The sequence below is a fragment of the Cherax quadricarinatus genome, chromosome 22, assembly GCF_038502225.1.
Source record: "Cherax quadricarinatus isolate ZL_2023a chromosome 22, ASM3850222v1, whole genome shotgun sequence".
Lineage (NCBI taxonomy): Eukaryota > Metazoa > Arthropoda > Malacostraca > Decapoda > Parastacidae > Cherax > Cherax quadricarinatus.
Genome location: NC_091313.1, coordinates 23,416,570 through 23,438,073, shown reverse-complemented (window position 1 = coordinate 23,438,073; position 21,504 = coordinate 23,416,570). Strand labels below are relative to the sequence as shown.

Sequence of the window (21,504 nt, the reverse complement as noted above, 5' to 3'; positions counted from 1 at the left end):
TATAGCTCTCAGCTGGTGATTGATGTAGCTTAGAGCAGCTGGCATTTCTTCTCTTGGATAAGTGAATGTCAGTGTACAGTCGTCTGCATATGCATGTGATTCTGGGATGAGAGGAAGAAGGTCGTTGAAGTAGACATTCCATAACAATGGACCCAGCACGCTTCCTTGTGGAACACTTGCCCCAATAGGGTGTCTTGCTGATTCCGTTCCATTGAGAACTACACTTAGAGATCTACCATGAAGGTAGTCACTGAGGAGACATAGCGTAGAGCCTGCAATTCCCAGTGCTTGAAGTTTTGCTAAGAGGCCCTGGTGCCACACCCGGTCGAAAGAGCCAGCAATGTCCAGTGCTACCACACAGCTGACTTTGGATTCATCCAGTGACTGGTGCCACTTAGTGGAGAGGTTTAACAACAGATCAGCAGCAGAGTAACCTTTCCTGAAGCCATATTGACGATCACAAAGTAGTGAGTGGTAGTCAAAAAACTCTGTCATTTGTCTTGAGATTATTGTCTCAAGGATCTTACCAGTGATTGACAGGAGTGACACTGGTCTGTAGTTGCTGATTTCTGCTCTGCTCTTCTTTTTGTGAACAGGGACTACATTCGCCTCTTTCCATAGAGAGGGCCATTTACAGTGTACTAGGCAGTGCTGAAAGATGCGAGTTAGAGGTGCTGCTAGCTGGTCTGCACATCTTCTCAACAATCTTGGGCTCAACTTATCTGGGCCCACAGCCTTTTCTTGATCAAGCGATTTAAGTAGGAAATGCACCTCCTCCTGCCTTATTGTCACCACTGACAGTTTTGACACAGTTCTTGCAGCTAGCCAAGGAGGGTCCCTTGCTGGATCAGGAACTTGCATTTTGGTAGCAAAGTGTTCAGCAAAGAGGTCCGCCTTCTCTTGACTACTAGTAGAGGTGGTCCCATCCTGTCGATTTAGAGGTGGAATAAGTTCATCAGGCAGATAACCTTGTCTGTCCTTGACCAGGGACCACCAGGTTTTGGAGCCTACCCTACCTGATGCTAACTTTCTTTTAGTGTCCACCTCCCATTTAGCAATGGCCCACTTTTGAACATCACCCATATGCCTACAGGCTTGCATGTGCAAGTTCCTGTTATAGGTGGTAGGATGTCTCTTATACCTTCGCCTTGCTTTGTACTTAGCAGTAGCAGCCTCTCTACAACGAAAGCCAAACCAAGGCTGATCTGTAGGCTTCGTCACATATTGCCGGTGAGGAATGTGTTCTTGTTGTAGATTAAGGATGTGTCCAGTGAAGGCTTTCACTTGGTTGTCAACATCCCCTTGGAGAAGAGCATTCCAGTCGGTGGTGGCGAGCTCAGAGCAAAGGGTTGGCCAATTACCTCTTTCCCATAGCCAGGTTGTGCGTGTGGACTCCTCACCTCGTTCTGTTGGGATCTTAAGTGTCGTAAAAACAGCCTTGTGGTCAGACGATCCAACATAGCCGAGGGGTTGACAAGTGACTATGCCTTCTGCCAAATCACTCACTACTGGGTCAAGGGAGGAGCCAGAGATATGAGTAGGGAAATCAACAAAGTTTCTCATGTCAAACACTGCAAGAAGGTCATCAAAGTCCCTCTGTATAAGGTGCTGGTTGAGGTCACCAACAATTATAATATGTTGACAGTTGTGTTGTAGCAGAAGGGAGTCAATATTTTCCATTAGGAAGTTGATAGGGTCTGCATGTTGCCACTGAGGTCTGTACATTGCACATGCTAGTACAGAGGTACTAGTGTTTATACAGAGCTTGAAGAACATCATTTCAAGATGTGTAGGGGTGGCAACATCAATGTGCTGGGCATGAACACTTTTAGAGAAGCACACAGCAACACCTCCTCCTTGCCCTTGCCTGTCTCTTCTCATCCATGAGGTGTAGCCAGCAATTCTTGCAAAATTTTCTGGAGTCCTGTCATCCAAAAATGTTTCAACAACAGCTATCATGTTGGGACGTCGAGTGTTCACAAAACTATATGTGAGCTCTCCAACATTAGTAATGAAACCTCTAATGTTGGCCGACAGGATGCTGATAGACTGGCTCCTCATGATGAAGTGGTCAGCTTGAGGTGGTGGGTGTGTAGGGAATGTAAGGTGCCTGCCCTTGAGAGAGGTAGGGTTCTGAGGCAGCTGCAGGGATGTAGGTCTGTGGTCTTGTATAAGGCGCAATCCCACCTGCTGGGCTGGGATAGGAGTAGCTAAGTGGGTGACGTGTGAGTGTGTTCACCAATTCAGAGATCCTGCTGGTTTGTTCTGAGAACAGGTCTCTAAACAGGTGGCCCTGTCTGTCAAGTTCCTTTTTCTTCCGACACTGGTCCTCCTTATGTCCTTTCTTGTAGCAGTAATTACACCTGGTATCTCGCAGGCAGTTGTTGGCAGTGTGACCCTTCCGGTGACAGCGAGAGCACAGCCTAGGTGCCTGGGAGGGTGGACTAGGATTTGTTGCACCTCCTGAGTTTTGCAGATTTGTCCTCAGATTCTGCCGCTGGAAATGTGTTAGTGGAGGGTGAGACGGCTGTAGATGTCTTCCTCCTCCACGTCCTCCTCCACGTCCTCTGCCCCGTCCTCTACCAGTTCTGACAGATGTGTCCCTGCTGTTCGTACTTCGGCGCAGTAGGTGATCAGGTGCAGTGATAGTTCCCTGATCATTAACTGCACCGTTCTCTGGTGGAGAAACTCCTGGCTCAGAACTTGCTGACGAAGCACTGCTACCAGATTCTAGAATAGTATCGGCAGGTGTGCTGACAGGTGTAGGATCAGAGATGGTATGTGCACTGTCAAGTAGACTGGCAGTGGCTGAAGCAGAGATGTCAGGTGTAGGAGAATTAGCAGATCCAAGGCTTCCCTCGTTGCTGGGAAGAGGATTTGTTCCCTCTGTGGTGGTCAGAGGAATTGTGTTAGGATTCCCAAAGGTAGTGTTTTGAACTCTGTCAGTCTGTGGGACCTTAGCGATGACAGAATTCCACCAGTTGTTTACCCCTGAGTTAAGCTCAGTGTGGGACTTCCAGTCTTTGTCAATAGTGTCACCATCAGCTGAGCAGCTTACGTCACTTGATGCAGGCTTGCACTGGCCTTCTACAATAGCTTGTAGGTTATCTAATGATTTGAGGAGCTCATGAAGTGCTTCCCTGTGATGGATTATCTTAGCTGCAACTTTACAACACAGCCCAAGAGGGCAGTCTTGATCTTTGGACAGGTGTCCCTGAGGTAGGACTTCTGAACCTTCCTCCTGTAGCTCCAGGCTTATATCCACATATACCACAGGATTATGGATATCTTTAAATTTTCTGAAATTTTCAACCTGGCTGCAACAAAATTCTTCTTCTGGAATGCAATCTGTGTGGCAGTAGTTGGAACAAGTAGGCTCCTTACATCTAAGAAGAATTTTGTCCCTTGTGGTATACCCACAAACACTGCAGTAACTACTCTCTTTCTCTCTCTCTCTCTCTCTCTCTCTCTCTCTCTCTCTCTTTCTGTCGTCTTCCTTCCCGCCGTTCTTCCTTGTCTCCCTTCCATTCCTTCTTTCTTCCGTCTCTCCTTACCTCATTCTGTACCCCTTTTACAAACTCCTGTGTTGCAGACTTGCAGTAATTTGGTTGTCGACCTGCAGTACTGTATTGCAGACCTGCAATACTGTGTTGCAGACCTGCGGTACTGTGTTGTGGTTCTGCAGAACTGTGTTGCAGACCTGCAGTACTGTGTTGCGGACCTGCTGTACTGTTTTGCAAACCTTCAGTACTGTGTTGTGGAGCCGAAATACGGTGTTGCAGACCTGCACTACTGTGTTGCGGACCTCCATTACTGTTTTGCAGGCATGCAATACTGTGTTGCAGACCTGCAGTACTGTGTTGCAGTCATGCAGTACTGTGTTGCAGACCTGCAGTACTGTGTTGCAGACCTGCAGCACTGTGTTGCAGACCTGCAGTACTGTGTTGCAGACCTGCAGCACTGTGTTGCAGACCTGCAGTACTGTGTTGCAGACCTGCAGCACTGTGTTGTGATATAAACACAATTCACTAACGATGTCAGAAATCACTCAAAAGAAGAAAGACACAAAGTCCTTTCTTGAATTCAAAAAATTCATTATAACAAGATGGTAAAAGTGATGAAAAATGCAGTACACCGCATATAATAACGCAATTATCGCAAATGAAATTACGTGGCTGATGGATTGGGTGTGAAAGCCCCATTAAATGGCCACCCCATCCCCGACGCTTCCCTGATATCGTACTTTTACATTTCTTCTTATAGCAATTTGTGAAGGATTATGCTTTCTAGATAGCAGCAGCTGGCACTAAAACATTCCGTGCTGATAATATAAATGATGGCATCGCAAGAGTCACACCGGATATGTTGGTCAATACGCGGAACGAACCCGATTATCGATCTGAAGTGTGATGGGCCACAGAGGTGCACATATTGACATTGCAATGGTTAGGGTTAAACAATAGTGAGGCTGTGCTAAAGCTCTATTATTTCAGCTATCATAAGAAGAAAATCACATTTACCTGTTACCATTTTGTTGTTAGAAAAAGTATGAAATAGGAGACAGACTCTGTAGATGTTCTATACAACTCTCAAGAAAATATTGTGTCCTATAAAACACATACACGGACGAGGCTAATACAAGCCAGAGTCACAAACTGAGTGAGTAAACAACACTAGAGGTCCGTGATTCCAAAGGTGCGACCCAGTGATTTGTTAAATCTGGTCTGGTTGATGAAGCCATTACCACGAAAGAGGCAATGAAACTAGTTACACAACTGTCCAGTGACGTGGTCAGAGCGCCATCGTTAGGGTGGCCCTGGCGGTCACCAGGGCTGCCTAGGGTCACCTGGGACCACTAGATGGTGCTGGTGATGCCGACGCTTCTAGCTGGCTGGCAAGATGACTGGTGGGATGGTAGTGTGTGCGAGGCGAATGATGGTTCATTCTCTGTGTTTGTAGCATTTCCCTCCCTTCTTCCTGTCTTTCCTTCCCTCCTCCATTTTTTTCCTTCCGTCTTCTCTTTCATCTCTAATTTCTTCTCTCCATTTTTTCCTTCGTTTCCCCCCTTCTTCCTTCCCTCCTTACCTCCCTCCCTCCCTCTCTCCCTCTCTCCCTCTCTCTCTCCCTCCCTCCCTCCTACCATTTATTTTTTCTCTCTTGCATTTTCTCTCTTCGTCCCTCTGTCCCTATTCCTGCCTAATTCTCTCTCCTGCCTCTCCCTCCCTTCTTTCCTCTCCGTCACTCCCTCTTTCTCCCTTTCCCCCTTTCTCTGTCCATTACACCTACTGTCCTCGTCTCCATCCTTCCAGGCCCGGTGGCCTGGTGGCTAAAGCTCTCGCTTCACACATGGAGGGCCCGGATTCGATTCCCGGCGGGGTGGAAACATTTCGACGTGTTTCCTTACAACTGTTGTCCTGTTCACCTAGCAGCAAATAGATACCTGAGTGTTAGTCGATTGGTGTGGGTCGCATCCTGGGGGACAAGATTAAGGACCCCAATGGAAATAAGACCGACAGTCCTTGATGACGCACTGACTTTCTTAGGTTATCCTGGGTGGCTAACCCTCCGGGGTTAAAATTCCGGAGAAAATCTTATCTTCCCTCTTTCGATATCCCTCTCTTCATCCTTCTCTCTTTCTATCTCCCTCTCTTCATCCTTTCCTCTTCTACCTCCACAATTCTTCCCCTTCCTTCTCTCTGTCCAGTCCTCTTTCTTCCCCCAACCCTGTACATCTCTCTGGAGTCGTCTGGTACTAATGTTTCCTCTCAGGTCCTTACCAATGCTCCTCACACGCTCGTCTCTCCTTACGTATGACCGGCTCCTGGCCTCACACACTCATTCTGTCTAAATGTTTCCTTTGAGGCAGATAAACGTTGTAACATTAATGGGTTTTGTTGTTCTTCAGTGTTTATTTGTTTATGTAAAAAATCTAAATTCATGTGTGTGTGTGTGTGTGTGTGTACTCACCTATTTGTACTCACCTATTTGTGGTTGCAGGGGTCGAGTCACAGCTCCTGGCCCCGCCTCTTCGCTGATTGCTACTAGGTCCTCTCTCTCCCTGCCCCATGAGCTCTATCATACCTCGCCTTAAAACTATGTATGGTTCCTGCCTCCACCACATCACTTTCTAGGCTATTCCATGGCCTGTGTGTGTGTGTGTGTGTGTGTGTGTGTGTGTGTGTGTGTGTGTGTGTGTGTGTGTGTGTGTGTGTGTGTGTGTGTGTGTGTGTGTGTGTGTGTGTGTGTGTGTGTTTGTGTGTGTATGTGTGTGTGTGTGTGTGTGTGTGTGTGTGTGTGTGTGTGTGTGTGTGTGTGTGTGTGTGTGTGTGTGTGTTTGTGTGTGTGTGTGTGTTTGTGTGTGTTTGTGTGTGTGTGTGTTTTAGTGTGTGTATGTATGTATGTGTGTGTGTGTGTGTGTGTGTGTGTGTGTGTGTGTGTGTGTGTGTGTGTGTCTCTCTCTCTCCCCGCGCCATGAGCTTTATCAAACCTCGTCTTAAAACTGTGTATGGTTCCTGCCTCCACTACGTCATTTTCTAGGCTATTCCACTGCCTTACAACTCTATGACTGAAGAAATACTTCCTGCTATCTCTCTGACTCATTTGTGTCTTCAACTTCCAATTGTGGCCTCTTGTTTCTGTGTCCCCTCTCTGGAACATCCTGTCTTTGTCCACCTTGTCTATTCCACGCAGTATTTTATATGTCGTTATCATGTCTCCCCTGACCCTTCTGTCCTCCAGTGTCGTCGGGCCGATTTCCCTTAATCTTTCTTCATAGGACATTCCCCTTAGCTCTGGAACTAACCTTGTCGCAAACCTTTGTACTTTCTCTAGTTTCTTGACGTGCTTTATCAAGTGCGGGTTCCAAACAGGTGCTGCATACTCCAGTATGGGCCTGACATACACGGTGTACAGTGTCTTGAATGATTCCTTACTAAGGTATCGGAATGCTGTTCTCAGGTTTGCCAGGTGCCCATATGCTGCAGCAGTTATCTGATTGATGTGTGCTTCCGGAGACATGCTCGGTGTTATACTCACCCCAAGATCTTTCTCCTTGAGTGAGGTTTGCAGTCTTTGGCCACCTAGCCTATACTCTGTCTGTGGTCTTCTGTGCCCTTCCCCTATCTTCATGACTTTGTATTTGGAAGGATTAAATTCGAGAAGCCATTTGCTGGACCAGATGTCCAGTCTGTCCAGGTCTCTTTGAAGTCCTGCCTGGTCCTCATCAGATTTAATTCTCCTCATTAACTTCACATCATCTGCAAACAGGGACACTTCTGAGTCTAACCCTTCCGTCATGTCGTTCACATATACCAAAAATAGCACTGGTCCTAGGACCGACCCCTGTGGGACCCCGCTCGTCACAGGTGCCCACTGTGATACATCATTACGTACCATGACTCGTTGTTGCCTCCCTGTCAGGTATTCTCTGATCCATTGCAGTGCCCTTCCTGTTATATGCGCCTGATGCTCTAGCTTCTGCACTAATCTCTTGTGAGGAACTGCGTCAAAGGCCTTCTTGCAGTCCAAGAAGATGCAATCAACCCACCCCTCTCTCTCGTGTCTTACTTCTGTTATTTTATCATAAAACTCCAGAAGGTTTGTGACACAGGATTTGCCTTCCGTGAATCCGTGCTGGTTGGCATTTATACTCCTGTTCCGTTCCAGGAGTATAAATGCCAACCAGCACGGATTCACGGAAGGCAAATCCTGTGTCACAAACCTTCTGGAGTTTTATGTGTGTGTGTGTGTGTGTGTGTGTGTGTGTGTGTGTGTGTGTGTGTGTGTGTGTGTGTGGAGAGAGAGAGAGAGAGAGAGAGAAGACGAAGAAGAAGGAACAGCTGAATAAAAAGACAAGATGATATCGGTGTGTGAGGCTGTGTTAATAGAGACAGAGCAGACACTCTTCATCCTTGCTGATTGTCAGCATTTCGCCAATTGATGCCCTCTAAGCGAGTGAGGGCGGCGGATGAGGGGTGGAAAACTGTGTTTAACAGTAATGTAATATTATGAAAGGTGGATTAAATATAAAAATATTAGAATATTTAAAATATGATAAATAGAAAAATAACATTGATCATTACAACAAATTATCTAGACAACATATCAGCTATAGGCAATGGAAGATATTTTATTTTTGTGATAATTACAATCTTAACAGTAATTAAATTCCTAATAAATTCCAAATAATGTAATGCTAAATGTTCCATCTAAGAAAACGTTAAATATAATCTGGGCAAAAATATAACAGCAACATTGGAACAAAAATGGCAATATCTTCCAGAACTTTGAAAACTTTTAATTCGAGACAAGAAGAAAAAAAATTCAGACATCGAATATGTTTTCAGGTGCGAAGAATTTGCTTGAAAAACAGTAAAACAGAAGAAGTGAGGCAAAAAAAAAAAAAAAATAAAACACTGACATAAAAATCTGCAGATAAAAACGCAGGAAATAGAGATAAACACAGACAGACGCAGAAACAAGAACAGACAGAAGCAGAGACAAGAACAGACAGAAGCAGAGACAAGAGCAGACAGAAGCAGAGACAAGAGCAGACAGAAGCAGAGACAAGAACAGACAGAAGCAGAGACAAGAGCAGACAGAAGCGGAGACAAGAGCAGACAGAAGCAGAGACAAGAGCAGACAGAAGCAGAGACAAGAGCAGACAGAAGCAGAGACAAGAGCAGACAGAAGCAGAGACAAGAGCAGACAGAAGCAGAGACAAGAGCAGACAGAAGCAGAGACAAGAGCAGACAGAAGCAGAGACAAGAACAGACAGAAGCAGAGACAAGAGCAGACAGAAGCAGAGACAAGAGCAGACAGAAGCAGAGACAAGAACAGACAGAAGCAGAGACAAGAGCAGACAGAAGCAGAGACAAGAACAGACAGAAGCAGAGACAAGAACAGACAGAAGCAGAGACAAGAACAGACAGAAGCAGAGACAAGAGCAGACAGAAGCAGAGACAAGAACAGACAGAAGCAGAGACAAGAGCAGACAGAAGCAGAGACAAGAACAGACAGAAGCAGAGACAAGAGCAGACAGAAGCAGAGACAAGAACAGACAGAAGCAGAGACAAGAGCAGACAGAAGCAGAGACAAGAGCAGACAGAAGCAGAGACAAGAGCAGACAGAAGCAGAGACAAGAGCAGACAGAAGCAGAGACAAGAACAGACAGAAGCAGAGACAAGAGCAGACAGAAGCAGAGACAAGAGCAGACAGAAGCAGAGACAAGAACAGACAGAAGCAGAGACAAGAGCAGACAGAAGCAGAGACAAGAACAGACAGAAGCAGAGACAAGAACAGACAGAAGCAGAGACAAGAACAGACAGAAGCAGAGACAAGAGCAGACAGAAGCCGAGACAAGAACAGACAGAAGCAGAGACAAGAGCAGACAGAAGCAGAGACAAGAACAGACAGAAGCAGAGACAAGAGCAGACAGAAGCAGAGACAAGAGCCGACAGAAGCAGAGACAAGAGCAGACAGAAGCAGAGACAAGAGCAGACAGAAGCAGAGGCAAGAGCAGACAGAAGCAGAGACAAGAGCAGACAGAAGCAGAGACAAGAACAGACAGAAGCAGAGACAAGAGCAGACAGAAGCAGAGACAAGAGCAGACAGAAGCAGAGACAAGAGCAGACAGAAGCAGAGACAAGAACAGACAGAAGCAGAGACAAGAACAGACTGAAGAAGAGACAAGAGCAGACAGAAGCAGAGACAAGAGCAGACAGAAGCAGAGACAAGAGCAGACAGAAGGAGAGACAAGAGCAGACAGAAGCAGAGACAAGAGCAGACAGAAGCAGAGACAAGAGCAGACAGAAGCAGAGAAAAGAGCAGACAGAAGCAGAGACAAGAACAGACTGAAGCAGAGACAAGAGCAGACAGAAGCAGAGACAAGAACAGACAGAAGCAGAGACAAGAACAGACAAAAGCAGAGATAAGAGCAGACAGAAGCAGAGACAAGAACAGGCAGAAGCAGAGAAAAGAACAGACAGAAGCAGAGACAAGAACAGACAGAAGCAGAGACAAGAACAGACAGAAGCAGGGACAAGAGCAGACAGAAGCAGAGACAACAGCAGACAGAAGCAGAGACATGAACAGACAGAAGCAGAGGCAAGAACAGACAAGAAGAGACAAGAGCAGACAGAAGCAGAGACAAGAACAGACAGAAGCAGAGACAAGAGCAGACAGAAGCAGAGGCAAGAGCAGACAGAAGCAGAGACAAGAGCAGACAGAAGCAGAGACAAGAACAGACAGAAGCAGAGACAAGAGCAGACAGAAGCAGAGACAAGAGCAGACAGAAGCAGAGACAAGAGCAGACAGAAGCAGAGACAAGAACAGACAGAAGCAGAGACAAGAACAGACTGAAGAAGAGACAAGAGCAGACAGAAGCAGAGACAAGAGCAGACAGAAGCAGAGACAAGAGCAGACAGAAGCAGAGACAAGAGCAGACAGAAGCAGAGACAAGAGCAGACAGAAGCAGAGACAAGAGCAGACAGAAGCAGAGAAAAGAGCAGACAGAAGCAGAGACAAGAACAGACTGAAGCAGAGACAAGAGCAGACAGAAGCAGAGACAAGAACAGACAGAAGCAGAGACAAGAACAGACAAAAGCAGAGATAAGAGCAGACAGAAGCAGAGACAAGAACAGGCAGAAGCAGAGAAAAGAACAGACAGAAGCAGAGACAAGAACAGACAGAAGCAGAGACAAGAACAGACAGAAGCAGGGACAAGAGCAGACAGAAGCAGAGACAACAGCAGACAGAAGCAGAGACATGAACAGACAGAAGCAGAGGCAAGAACAGACAAGAAGAGACAAGAGCAGACAGAAGCAGAGACAAGAACAGACAGAAGCAGAGACAAGAGCAAACAGAAGCAGAAACAAGAACAGACAGAAGCAGAAACAATAACAGACAGAAGCAGAAACAATAACAGACAGAAGCGGAGAGAAGAACAGACTGAAGCAGAGACAACAGCAGACAGAAGCAGAGACAAGAACAGACAGAAGCAGAGACAGGAACAGACAGAAGCAGGGACAAGAGCAGACAGAAGCAGAGACAAGAACAGACAGAAGCACAGACAAGAACAGACAGAAGCAGAGACAGGAACAGACAGAAGCAGGGACAAGAGCAGACAGAAGCAGACACAAGAACAGACAGAAGCAGAGACAGGAACAGACAGAAACAGAAACAATAACAGACAGAAGCGGAGAGAAGAACAGACTGAAGCAGAGACAACAGCAGACAGAAACAGAGACAAGAACAGACAGAAGCAGAGACAAGAACAGACAGAGGCAGAGACAAGAGCAGACAGAAGGAGAGACAAGAGCAGACAGAAGCAGAGACAAGAGCAAACAGAAGCAGAGACAAGAACAGAGAGTAGCAGAGACAAAAACAGACAGAAGAGGAGACAAGCACAGACAGAAGCAGAAGCAAGAAAAGACAGAAACAGAGACAAGAACAGGCAGAAGCAGAGACAAGAACAGACGACAAAAGCAGAGACAAACACAGACAGAAAAAGAGACAAACATAGAAGCACAGACAAACACAAACAAAAATTACTTTCTGTTAGGAGATATTTGATGATGTTGGTTCCATCTAAATGCCAAGAAAATAAAGTTGCTATTTCGTTTAAAAAATTTATTCTATTTCAAAATACTATTATGTTTCAAAAAGTTTATTCCATATCAAAAACGTTCTTACTTATAAGTTCGAAAACATCAGTCAAGGTCAGTTACTTCATATACAAGGCTTGTTACCTCGTCTTCAAGGCTAGTTATGTCTCAGTCAAGGCTAGTTACGTCTCAGTCAAGGATAGTTATGTCTCAGTCAAGGCTAGTTATGTCTCAGTCAAGGCTAGTTATGTCTCAGTCAAGGCTAGTTATGTCTCAGCCGAGGCTAGTTATGTCTCAGTCAAGGCTAGTTACGTCTCAGTCAAGGATAGTTACGTCTCAGTCAAGGATAGTTATGTCTCAGTCAAGGCTAGTTATGTCTCAGTCAAGGCTAGTTATGTCTCAGCCGAGGCTAGTTATGTCTCAGTCAAGGCTAGTTATGTCTCAGTCAAGGCTAGTTATGTCTCAGTCAAGGCTAGTTATGTCTCAGTCAAGGCTAGTTATGTCTCAGTCAAGGCTAGTTATGTCTCGGTCAAGGCTAGTTATGTCTCAGTCAAGACTAGTTATGTCTCAGTCAAGACTAGTTATGTCTCAGTCAAGGCTAGTTATGTCTCGGTCAAGGCTAGTTATGTCTCAGTCAAGGCTAGTTATGTCTCGGTCAAGGCTAGTTATGTCTCAGTCAAGGCTAGTTATGTATCAATCAAGGCTAGTTATGTCTCAGTCAAGGCTAGCTATGTCTCAGTCAAGGCTAATTATGTCTCAGTCAAGACTAGTCATGTCTCAGTCAAGGGTAGTTACGTCTCAGTCAAGGCTAGTTATGTCTCGGTCAAGGCTAGTTATGTCTCAGTCAAGGCTAGTTACGTCTCAGTCAAGGCTAGTTACGTCTCAGTCAAGGCTAGTTATGTCTCAGTCAAGGCTAGTTATGTCTCAGCCGAGGCTAGTTATGTCTCAGTCAAGGCTAGTTATGTCTCAGTCAAGGCTAGTTATGTCTCAGTCAAGGCTAGTTATGTCTCGGTCAAGGCTAGTTATGTCTCAGTCAAGGCTAGTTTTCTATCAATCAAGGTTAGTTATGTCTCAGTCAAGGCTAGCTATACACAAATAACCCGCACATAAAAGACAGAAGCTTACGACGACGTTTCGGTCCGACTTGGACCATTATGTCTCAGTCAAGGCTAGTTATGTCTCGGTCAAGGCTAGTTATGTCTCAGTCAAGGCTAGTTTTGTATCAATCAAGGTTAGTTATGTCTCAGTCAAGGCTAGCTATACACAAATAACCCGCACATAAAAGACAGAAGCTTACGACGACGTTTCGGTCCGACTTGGACCGTGACTTTGTCAATGGTCCAAGTCGGACCGAAACGTCGTCGTAAGCTTCTGTCTTTTATGTGCGGGTTATTTGTGTATCGTTCCAGTCACGGTATTGTGCCTTTTTGTTATTTAAGGCTAGCTATGTCTCAGTCAAGGCTAGCTATGTCTCAGTCAAGGCTAATTATGTCTCGGTCAAGGCTAGTTATGTCTCGGTCAAGGCTAGTTATGTCTCGGTCAAGGCTAATTATGTCTCAGTCAAGGCTAGTTATGTCTCGGTCAAGTCTAGTTATGTCCCAGTCAAGGCTAGTTATGTCTCAGACAAGGCTAGTTATGTCTCTGTCAAGGCTAGTTATGTCTCGGTCAAGGCTAGTTATGTCTCAGTCAAGGCTAGTTATATCTTAGTCAAGGCTAGTTATGTCTCAGTCAAGGCTAGTTATGTCTCAGTCAAGGCTAGTTATGTCTCGATCAAGGCTAGTTATGTCTCGGTCAAGGCTAGTTATGTCTCAGTCAAGGCTAGTTATGTCTCAGCCAAGGCTAGTTACGTCTCAGTCAAGGCTAGTTATGTCTCGGTCAAGGCTAGTTATGTCTCAGTCAAGGCTAGTTATGTCTCAGTGAAGGCTAGTTATGTCTCAGTCAAGGCTAGTTACGTCTCAGTCAAGGCTAGTTATGTCTCAGTCAAGGCTAGTTATGTCTCAGTCAAGGCTAGTTATGTCTCGGTCAAGGCTAGTTATGTCTCAGTCAAGGCTAGTTATGTCTCAGTCAAGGCTAGTTATGTCTCAGTCAAGGCTAGATATGTCTCGGTCAAGGCTAGTTATGTCTCGGTCAAGGCTAGTTATGTCTCAGTCAAGGCTAGTTATGTCTCAGTCAAGACTAGTTATGTCTCAGTCAAGGCTAGTTATGTCTCAGTCAAGGCTAGTTATGTCTCAGCCAAGGCTAGTTATGTCTCAGTCAAGGCTAGTTATGTCTCAGTCAAGGCTAGTTATGTCTCAGTCAAGGCTAGTTATGTCTCAGTCAAGGCTAGTTATGTCTCAGTCAAGGCTAGTTATGTCTCAGTGAAGGCTAGTTATGTCTCAGTGAAGGCTAGTTATGTCTCGGTCAAGGCTAGTTATGTCTCAGCCAAGGCTAGTTATGTCTCAGTCAAGGCTAGTTATGTCTCAGTCAAGGCTAGTTACGTCACAGTCAAAGCTAGTTATGTCTCAGTCAAGGCTATTTATGTCTCAGTCAAGGCTAGTTATGTCTCGGTCAAGGCTAGTTATGTCTCAGTCAAGGCTAGTTATGTCTCAGTGAAGGCTAGTTATGTCTCGGTCAAGGCTATTTATGTCTCAGTCAAGGCTAGTTATGTCTCAGTCAAGGCTAGTTATGTCTCAGTCAAGGCTAGTTATGTCTCAGTCAAGGCTAGTTATGTCTCAGTCAAGGCTAGTTATGTCTCAGTCAAGGCTAGTTATGTCTCAGTCAAGGCTAGTTATGTCTCAGTCAAGGCTAGTTATGTCTCAGTCAAGGCTAGTTATGTCTCGGTCAAGGCTAGTTATGTCTCAGTCAAGGCTAGTTATGTCTCAGTGAAGGCTAGTTATGTTTCGGTCAAGGCTAGTTATGTCTCAGTCAAGGCTAGTTATGTCTCAGTCAAGGCTAGTTATGTCTCAGTCAAGGCTAGTTATGTCTCAGTCAAGGCTAGTTATGTCACAGTCAAAGCTAGTTATAAAAAGTTCAAAAATAACAAAATGTTCTTACTTATAAAAAGTTAAAAATATCAATAAGTTCTTACTTATAAAAAGTCTAAAATATTAAAAAAGTTCTTGATACCAAAAAGTTCTATCAAATCAGAAAGTTCTAATAAATTAAACGGTTCTTACATATAAAAAGTTTTATATCAAAAAGTTTTTCATATCGAGAAAGCTCTTATATTTGATAAATATGCAAAAAACTTAAATAAAGGAAAGTTTTTCTGTATCAAAGAGTTTCGTACATTTCCAAAAAGGTCAGTAAGTCACTTTTCTTGGTCATCAACAACGCTTTTTCAGGAAGGAGAGAGAGAGAGAGAGAGAGAGAGAGAGAGAGAGAGAGAGAGAGAGAGAGAGAGAGAGAGAAAGAGAGAGAGAAAGAGAGAAGCAGAGAGAGAGAGAGAAAAGGGGAGAGAGAGAGAGAGTAGTAACAACAACAGCAACAATAGTAATATAGTAGTGGTATCAACAGTAGTAGCAGTAGTAGTTAAAATATTTTTAATAATGATAATAACAATAATAATAACAACAACAACAATAATAATAATAATAATAATAATAATAATAATAATAATAATAATAATAATAATAATAATAATAATAATAATGACTTTCGACATGGTAATAACACGATTGCAGACAAATCAGGGAACGGTTGGGACTTGAACCCATGGCAGGTGACTAACCTCCCTATGGTGTATAGAAATATATCTAGTTGGATGAATCTTATTAGAGCCAGAGGGTCCAGTGGTTAACGCACTGGCCTGTGAATCTTAGGGTCCGAACAACACCGTTCTGTGATTAATAGGAATAGTAGTAGTAGTTGTTGTTGTAAAAGTAATAGTAGTTGTTGTAGTAGTAGTAGTAGTTGTTGTTATTGTAGAAGTAGTAGTTATAGTAGTAGTAGTAGATGTTGTAGTAGCAGTAGTATTTGTAGTAGTAGCAGTTGTAGTAATAGTAGTAGTAGTAGTAGTAGAAGTAGTAGTAGTTGTTGTAGTAATAGTAGCAGCAGCAGCAGCAGTAGTAGTAGTAGTAGTAGTAGTAGTAATAGTAGTGGTAGTAGCAGTAGTAATAGTAGTAGTAGTAGTAGTAGTAGTATTAGTGGTAGTAGCAGTAGAAGTAGTAGTAGTTGTTGTAGTAATAGTGCCATCAGCAGTAGTAGTAGTAGTAGTAGTGGTGGTGGTGGTGGTAGTAGCAGTAGTAGCATTAGTAGTAGCAGTAGTAGCAGTAGTAGTAGTAGTAGCAGTGTTAAGCCTACTTCCCCCATTTTAATCATACACGCATGCAAGCGTTTCAGTACTTCGTGGTAATTTCATTAACCGTATTGTCATCCAACAGAGTGGTCATAGATAATGGAGGGTGGGGAGAGAAGCTTTTGTTATACTATCTTCACCTTGGTCGTGATAAAAGCGCTGATCCACCACCCATACACCCATTCATCCACCATTACCACCTTCCTGTACCAGTAATCTACCACCTTCACCCACGCACTCCGTAATATCCAGTTTCTTTCTATGACCTAGTTACTGACACCGTAGCAAAGCGGAACTAAACACAATGGCGTCGTAACCAGTTGATAGCTTCTGCGAACTTATACATATAATTGGAAAAAATTAGAGACCAGCTGCTATTCTGGTCCTATGACGCTCTATATATGCCGTTTGCGTGTCTCGTAACGACCTAAAAGTCAATGTTTATTGAGCTCTTCATAACATAAAAAGTAAACAATGCATACAAGCCTTGTACAACTTTTCGTGAGGTCTAAGAAGCAAGTTTGGATTTAGATTTTGCCGCCGATGCAGCTAGTTTATTTTGTCCCACATAGGCATCCTGTGCACGGTAGCGCAAGAGGATACGGATACACAAAAGCCTGGGAACAAGGCCCTAAAACAGGGTTAATTCCATCTAGATATACATGTATATTTATAATTTATGCTTCACCTGCTGCACGTTAATTAAGGATATTTGCTGTAATGTCTGGTATCTTACTTTTCTTAAGTAGATATCTTGACATATCACATAAGTTATTATACTCTATACTCTATATCTCTATATTCCTCAATACATGGACGATCAAGAACTTAGTGTTAGAGATAATGAGCATCAGGCTGACCACATAATGTAAGTGCAGTGTGATCATTATCTATGTATATGCCAAGCTGTCAGAGGTACTTTTAACCTAGCCTTAGCCTGGCCACTACATCAGTCTGTTCTGGGAAAAAATACAGAAATAATCCACAATTAGGTTAGGAAACGTTTGACGACGTTCGGGTCAATCCTGGACCATTATGAAATCAGAGTTGTGACTTGATAATGGCCCAGCTTGCACCATAAGGTCGACTAATGTTTCCTCTCTTAAGTGTGGGTTATTTGTGAATTATTGTTCCAGCCATGATATTTTGACTCTTATTTTGGATATTTTTAATGGAGTGAAAAGTAGTGCATAAATGAATGTTTGCTCTTTCATTATTATGCATTTATTGTTTTGTTTATAATTCAAACATTCACATAATAAACATACATATGGGAGAATAAAAGTGAAAGCATAAGTTGCTTGTTGGTAATAAATTGCAAATTCTTACTTTGCAGGAGCACGAGAATGGCTTCAAGACCAGACTCGGGCAGCAGAAACCAACAACTGAGTGACGTTTTTGCGATATATAGAATTCAGATTCGTGGAAGTCGAGCGTAAAGAAAGACAACTTTTAACAGCACAGAGACACAAGGTTGCGTTCGTGAGTGTTGAAGGACACGTCAAGTGAATGTACTTTACAAGTAGAGCCTAAACCAGCCTGGGTCATTCAGCTTACAAGGTGGTGGAGGCAGAAGAAAAATGGAAGAGAGGTTGACAGAGCGTTATAAGTGAACTACGGATCCAGGTGGGGACTGCAAGTGGGTGAGGAAGTCATGGGTCGCCCTGGACGCTGTCGTCAAAGTTACACTTCAGGTTTCCTCTGTCGTCTGGGAGTGAATACAACTTTATGGATGAACCAGCTTACCGTACTGCACCAAGACTCATCCGTACAACCACAGCTGCTGTTCATGTAAGTGTTGAGACTTCCATCATTTATCGTCTGATATTGCTTTTAAAATAAAACTACTGAGATACAGAGTAATACAGGAATACGAGACGAGAGAGAAATTCGTAGAGAATGGGAGGGAAAGATTTTATTGTGTTGTAAAACGGAAGATAATGTGGACTTAGTTCCAGGTTACTGCCAACACACACATGCTTTAATCAATCTAAATTATAAATTTCACATTTATCTGCCTTAACCTCAGTTTGTAATAAAATTTGGGACTAAAGTTTAACACAATTAGGTTTAAGATATCTTCTGAATTTGGAAAAAAAAATAGTTAAAAAGCTGATTAGAGGAATATACATTCAAGAAAAGACACAAGAGCAAAATTGTATTGTGACAAATCCATCTTTGGAGCTTTATCCTGTTTCGTTTCATCTATACTGTCTTCAGTACATCTTTATATCCACGTCAACAGATATCTGTCCAGGCTGATTGAAATACGGGCTCAGTGTGTTAAAATTTAGAGTTAAATACTGTTTATATAAAAAAAAGATGTATCTTCAGAGAGCAGAGAAGTGAATGCAGTCTGCTGGTACAAAACCGAGAATGCATTAAATTATTTTCTTCATATTATTGTCTGAAGCTGTTGCTCCGCAAACATTAATAATCTGGATATATAAACTTAAACTACAATATGTAGATAAGAGGGAAATATTAAATTAACTTTGCTCAGGTTGATATATACACTTGCTCATCCACCCACTTACACACACTCACACACACACACACACACACACACACACACACACACACACACACACACACACACACACACACACACACACACACACACACACACACACACACACACACACACACACACACACACACACACACACACACACACACACACACACACACACACGCACACACACATACACACACACACACACACACACACACACACACACACACACACACACACACACACACACACACACACACACACACACACACACACACACACACACACACACACACACACACACACACACACACACACACACACACACACACACACACACACACACACACTTCTACCTTTCCCTTCTCTCTTCTCTCACAAAAAAAAATGGTGGGGACTCGCAGGAACCAAGGACCAGATGAGAATGGTTCTGGTAGGGAGGAGTGGATGGAGGAGCAGTGGAAAAGGATGGAACAAGAGTGGGAGAGAAAATTAGGAGAGCTTTCTGAAAAAATGGAGAAAGAGCTCTCTGTGAAATTGGAAAAGAGGTTGGAGAAGGAGACAAAGAATTGGGAGGCACAAGTCGAAACTGCAGTAGCCAAGATAAGGGTCCTAGAAGTTGAGATAAATAGGCTGAAGCGAGTTACAGGGGCAGTGACCAGAGAAGACACAGCATATGAAGCTGCGAGGCCGAACAGGAAGGAAGGAATTATGAATTATGCTAAGGTCATATCAGCCTGCCAAGGAGGACCAAGGAGTGAAAGGGAAGAACAGCTGGTTGCAGATGGAGAGGGTGATAGGTCGAATGCTGAGGCACAACCATGCTATCAAGAGCCACTGGAAAAATCAAGGGAGAAACTGACCACATACAGGCAGGATCCAGAGTCACAGAGGGTGAGGCAATGGGAGGAGGAAAGGGCAAAATCAGTGTTTATTCAAGGGCTTCAGGAGAGAGAGGAAAGGACACACACTGAAAGGTAGCAGGAAGAAAGAAAGGAGATTGAGAAAATCATCACGGAAATAGGTGAAGAGATGGACGAGATTGTAAATTTTCAGAGAATAGGGGGATACTCGAAGGGGAGAAACCGACCAATCAAGCTGATTCTCAGGACGGAAACAGTGCGGAACAGGATCCTCCAAGAGAAACCACGATTGAAATACTCGGAAGAGTACAAGAGGGTGTTCCTAGACAGAGACAGAACAAAATCAGAACGACAGCAGCTGAGGGAGAGGACAAAAAAGCGAAAGGAGCTAGGAAAAGAGACAAGGATGGAACCAGCAGAGGTCAGTCAGAGCAGAACAGAACAGCAAGGGCAAGCACACACACAACTATTCTCAGAACCATACAACCTATCAGACCATCCCAACACACACTACAATCCATACCCACAGCCTCCACCCAATACCGAGCTATTGAATCCCACAGTATGCCACCAGGTCTCCCACCCTCACAGGCCCCCCAAACCACAGTGTTGGAAAGGAAACTGAAGGTATGGTACACAAACGCTGATGGAATAACAAATAAGTGGGAGGAGTGGCATGAAAAAGTCAAAGAAGCACCGGACATCATAGCTCTCACAGAAACCAAGCTTACAGGTATGATAACAGATGCCATCTTTCCAACGGGATACCAAATCCTGAGGAAAGACAGAGGGAACAGGGGGGTGGAGGAGTGGCATTGCTGATCAAAAATCGCTGGAATTTTGATGAGCTGGAGAGAGGAGACAGCGGAGAAGAAAGTGATTACATAGCGGGAACGCTTCACTCTGGAGGTCCCAAGGTGGTAATAGCAGTGATGTATAACCCACCACAGAACAGCAGGAGGCCAAGGCAAGAGTACGACGAGAGCAATAGAGCGATGGTTGACACACTGGCTAGAGTGGCCAGAAGAGCTCATGCATGCAGGGCAAAGCTCCTGATCATGGGTGACTTTAACCACAAGGAGATCGATTGGGATAGCTTGGACCCACATGGGGGCCAAGATACATGGAGGGCTAAGATGATGGAGGTGGTACTGGAAAACTTCATGTGCCAACACGTAGGGGACACTACAAGAGAGAGAGGAGATGATGAACCAGCAAAGCTGGACTTAGTATTCACCTTGAGTGGTGCAGATATCGAGGACATCACATATGAAAGACCCCTTGGGGCCAGTGACCATGTGGTTTTAAGCTTCGAATACACAGTAGAGCTACAAGTAGAGGGAGAAGCAGGAAGGCCAGGACGAATGAAGTCAAACTACAAGAAAGGGGACTACACAGGAATGAGGAACTTCCTGAACGGGGTTCAGTGGGACAGAGAACTGGCAGGGAAGCCAGTTAATGAGATGATGGAATATGTAGCAACAAAATGCAAGGAGGCTGAGGAAAGGTTTGTACCCAAGGGTAACAGGAATAATGAAAAAGCCAGGATGAGCCCATGGTTTACCCAAAGGTGCAGGGAGGCAAAAACAAAGTGTGCTAGGGAATGGAAGAAATATAGAAGGCAAAGGAGCCAGGAGAATAAGGAGAGCAGTCGTAGAGCCAGAAACGAATATGCACAGATAAGAAGGGAGGCCCAAAGACAATATGAAAACGACATAGCAGCGAAAGCCAAATCTGACCCGAAACTGTTGTACAGCCACATCAGGAGGAAAACAACCGTCAAGGACCAGGTAATCAGGCTAAGGAAGGAAGGAGGAGAGACAACAAGTAATGACCGTGAAGTATGTGAGGAACTCAACAAGAGATTCAAAGAAGTGTTCACAGAGGAGACAGAAGGAGCTCCAGAAAGACGGAGAGGTGGGGCACACCACCATGTGCTGGACACAGTGCACACAACCGAGGAAGAAGTGAAGAGGCTTCTGAGTGAGCTAGATACCTCAAAGGCAATGGGGCCAGATAACATCTCCCCATGGGTATTGAGAGAGGGAGCAGAGGCGCTATGTGTACCCCTAACAACAATATTCAATACATCTATCGAAACAGGGAGATTGCCTGAGGCATGGAAGACAGCAAATGTAGTCCCAATCTTTAAAAAAGGAGACAGACATGAAGCATTAAACTACAGACCAGTGTCACTGACATGTATAGTGTGCAAAATCATGGAGAAGATTATCAGGAGAAGAGTGG

General features: G+C 44.2%; 1 protein-coding gene across 1 annotated transcript in view; it reads left to right on the top strand.

Moving 5' to 3' along the window:
• The window catches only part of LOC138853088 (uncharacterized), a 165,064-nt gene that overhangs the window by 52,918 nt on the left and 90,642 nt on the right, over positions 1-21,504 (top strand). Inside the window, exon 2 of the mRNA XM_070087690.1 lies at positions 17,216-17,670. The gene's annotated coding sequence lies outside the window, so the exon portion shown is untranslated. The remainder of the gene's footprint in view (positions 1-17,215; positions 17,671-21,504) is intronic.